Below are 4,407 nucleotides of genomic sequence, written 5' to 3'. Positions count from 1 at the left end.
CCTCACCCTTCCTCGAGACGCAATACTCGATTGTTGAAGTCGACAGAGTATTGCGTCTCGAGGAAGGGTGAGGGCCTCATAGTGATAGGCAAGGGGCAGAGATGATAGATGCAACAAAGAAGGAAGGGTGCTACCCAAAGACAATAATGTCTCGCATTGCACAACAAGTGGGGAAGGGGGCCTTAAAGCAACGAACACAACTAATGAGGAATAGGACTAAGGCGACAAACGCAATGGGCATCGCATTGAAGCATTAATGGTGATGCGTAGGGAAGAGCAGGTGATATTGGTTGGATGAAAGCGACAGAGAAAGAAAGAATATTTATGAAATTATAGAAAATAAAGGTACTATACGGGAAAAATAAAAAATACGAGCACAGAAAAAAAAAAAAAATTCACAAAAATCATCCATTTATATATTTATAAAAATATTTTTTTTCCGTTATCAAGGATTATTTTTAAAAGATGAAAAATATGGATCTTAAATGTCATATCATTTGAGAGAGGTCGCGCGTAAATGCATCGCGTATCTCCTCGTGGTAAAACAATTCAAAAGAAGAAACCGCCCTTTCCTTTCATTCATTCATTCAAGTATCGGGAGACAATGAGACCAACCAATTCCAATACCAGAGAAACACCGATATAAGTGGAGGGCAGAGCGATGGCGCCGGTGACGGCGATCGCCGTCGAGCGAACGGGAGTTCAAGAAACACCGAGGTAGATGTGTCTCACCCTTCTTCGTCAGTTCTGGTTTGGATGGTTTCTTTCTGGCTGCAGAAATCCTAGTTCTTATCTAGCGTTTGGACAATCCGCTCACTCCTTGATTCATTAAATCTTTTCTGCATCATGATTTCTTGGATTCGATTTGATCTGTTCGCTTCTTGGCGATTTGGGTTTTCTTTTAGGCAATTGCGCAAGATTCAACGTTTACTACATGTTCCGTTTCATCTGTTCGTTTCTTTGGCGATTTGGGTTTTCTTTCAGGCAATTGCACAAGATTCAATGTTCACTACATGTTCCGTTTGATCTGTTTGTTTCTTTGGCTTTTTGGGTTTTCTTTCAGGCAATTACACCCCTTTCTTGCTCGTTTTCAGTTTCTTCTCTTTGAATCGTCTCCTCCCCCCGTTCTTCTGTTGCGTTTGGATTCGGTAGGGTGAAGCGGATTCCGAAACCAAGGAAGCATCCGTCCCCTTTCTGTCATCTGCTTTAGGAAGCAAGCGTGCAGTGATGGTCTACTGATTAAGGTGTCCATCGATTTAGGTTGCTTTTAATTCTCATACATGTATTCTTCACTAGAAGTATTATGCATGATCGCATTCGTTCAATTTTTTGCAATATAACTTCTCTAAATATTTACTAATGCATGTATATTCTCAATTTATTAGTGAAAATATAAACACATAAAGCTAATAATCGTAATCCTAATCTTTTATAAATGTTTTCCTAATGAAAATGATTGATTTTTAGAAGTTAAGAGTTCTCGAATAGACAATTCTTGTCTAAGAAATCTAGTTTTAATTAGCACATCAATCTGTAAAATAAAATTAGAGTTTCAATGATAGATTATTGTCATCAGAGGTTAATCCTTTAGACTAAGAAACTTATGTAACCACGTGTTTATAAAAAAAAATAATAATTTTGAGAAATTAAGAAACGTCTCAAATAATATAATTAGGAGTTTTTTAATGTTGAAACCAATATCATGTATTTATCTATTTATAAAAAAAATATAGTTGTTGTTAGCGAACAAATATACCGTGGCTGATGAGTCAGCACGACTAGTTCTGCAGGTCGATGTCAGGAGCTTTCTATAGAGTGAGCTGGATGATGAGGTGGCTGTGCTCTCGGGAAGGAGTGTTGGTTAGCGTTGGTCGGGATCTGGGTTGATTGACATCTCTCCGTTGCGCGGTGTATGGCGTCTCCTGGGTTGAGGTGCTCGCCGCTCGTAGGTGGTCGTTCGCCTGCAAAAAATGGCCCTCGTCGGGTGATCCCCGGCTTTGGCCCCTTCGACGAGTAAGTCAGTGTGGGGTGGATTGTTTTTTTATGTCTCCCTCCCTCTGGCCGGAGGTCGGCTAGGGGCTTTATACCATTGCATGAGGGTCGGTAGCGCATCGATTTGACGTGATCGTTGACCCTCGAGGGATGGGACGACACTTTTGATCGATCGTCGTTCCCGGGACATGCGGAGTAGCGTCAGACGACATCGCCCCAAGCTCTCGAGATGGGACATACGGAACAACTTTTTGGTACGATTCTGACTTAGCGTGTGGTATCAGCTGTGGCGTGTCCGGGCCCAAAATATACCCTATCAGTTGTAGTGACTAAATATTTTACCATCTAAGAGAATTTTTACATGTGATCAGCGGTGCTCTGTTCAAAATTTTAAAAGTTGAGACCTCTGCAAACAGTTTCCGATTGGCGCTTTTTTTTTCGAAAGTTCGTTCCAAAAGAAAAAATAGTTTTCTCATAAGAAAAAGTTCGCTACATATCAAGAGATATATATATAAAGAGGAAATATTCTTTTAATCCTCCACTTCGAAGAGAGAGAGAGAGAGAGAGAAGGCGCAGGTGACGGCGCGGCTTGTCAAGCAAGCGAGGATCCTCAATGTCGTCGACAACAAGTTCTTCTTCAAGAATGCGCGCTTTCTTGCTGCCATTTATGCCTGGACTGAGGTGCATCTGTCTCATTCTTCTCCTCCTTTCTCCTTTCATCGATCGTGGTGTTGGTTTCCTGTTGATTCGTGACATTATTCATCGGCTTACCTTTCTTTCTTTACTTCCTCCGCATGGGTTAGTGATTTCCCATTGCTTCCGTGACGGATTGATTTCTTGATGGTCTTGATTTGATCGGTGTCGACACCATTAGTTGTATCATGTATCCCAATTTTGTTGTAGGGATTGAACCTCCTTATACTCTTCGATATATCATAGCATCATGATTTCTTGGGCATGGTTTGTACTTTGCCCCAAGTTTTCGCTTAAAGACTCAATTTAATTGTACGGTATGTCGCATTTGTTTCCTGGCTTATGATCCGAGTTCTTTCACAAGTTTTATTTGATCTGCTTGTTGTGTGTTTCTTGGCTTCTTGATGTGTTTTCCTTGGCGATCGGTGGAAGGTGGAGCGGTCTTCACGAAACCAAGAAACCACTTGAGTTCAACAGAAGGTCCACTAGGTATGCCCACCGCCCCTTTGCTTCCACATGCTCAAGATTCGTGCTTCAAACTATGTACACACGACTTAGATTATCTTTAATTGTTTGTAAGGAAAGCGTCCTCACTTCGGTTAGACAACTAGATCCATTGATCGATTAATTAGACTCGCCCGAATCGTCTTGGCTTGATTCGACCCAAAGGACTCGTCTACTCACTACACTAGGAATTGGATGAGATGGCGAACCATTGGGAATCGGAGTCCTGTCCGACAGATGGAAGTCCACGAGAGAGTCGAGGAATGGGCCAGGGATGTATTAGCCCGCGACACGTCACTTGATGTGCTCGGAGACGCCAAAGGAAAATATGGGGGTAAAATAATGGAGACGGGAGGGGGGAGGACGCGGCAGTACGAGGATAGATATGGACGGTACTATCAACTGTACTCCCTCTTCACTTAAACCCGCCCTTCCAGTACATGTGGAGAGCCGGGGAGTACAAACCTGCAGATCAACAGGAGGTGTACATAAAGAAGTAGACTGGGGGGAGGAGGAAGTGTAGGTAGCACAGGGGAGGAGTTCCAACAGGAGCGACCTGCGACCACATGCGCCACTACGACTCCGGGGCGGTTTCTGCCGTTTGATTTGGCAGGGTGATGTGTTCTCAGGTCGCCCCTGCAGGAGCTCCACCCGCAGCTCATCCCTTCGCTCGAGCCCAGTTGTCAGCGAGGCGGGACTTGGTGAGAGATCTTCTTTCCCTGTCTTCTCCAGCCCTCTCTTTCTTTCTTTCTAACGATGGCTGCAGCATTCCTAGTTTTTAAATGTACAAGTTTTTTAGCTGCCTAGACCAGATTTTAGATCTTAGGTTTGTTGGATTGGCAAAAATACCAATCTGAAAAATACCTGGGACAACATTGTGCATATGTTATCGCGCTGAGATATTATGGTGCAGGATTATGCCCATGAATGAAAAAGATTTGCCACAAGGTACGCTTCCCCAATCTTTTTTTGTTTGATGGCTACTACTACATTCTGCATGTTGTGAAATTCTTCTTTTTTTCTTCTGGTTTCTAGTTTTTTGCTCGAATTAATTTTATTGGATATGCAATTAATTTAGTAAGAGAACTTCTAGTTTTCTAACTTTAAATTAATCAAGTTTTAAGTTTCTTTAATTTTATCAAAGTTGCATGAAGAACGGCATAAGGGATGAGATTTGAAAATTTTAACACGGAACCAAAAATTGTGAGCAACAAAGCA

Source organism: Musa acuminata, chromosome BXJ1-11 (genome assembly GCF_036884655.1).
Source record: "Musa acuminata AAA Group cultivar baxijiao chromosome BXJ1-11, Cavendish_Baxijiao_AAA, whole genome shotgun sequence".
NCBI classification, from domain to species: Eukaryota; Viridiplantae; Streptophyta; class Magnoliopsida; order Zingiberales; family Musaceae; genus Musa; species Musa acuminata.
This window is presented reverse-complemented; position numbering follows the sequence as displayed.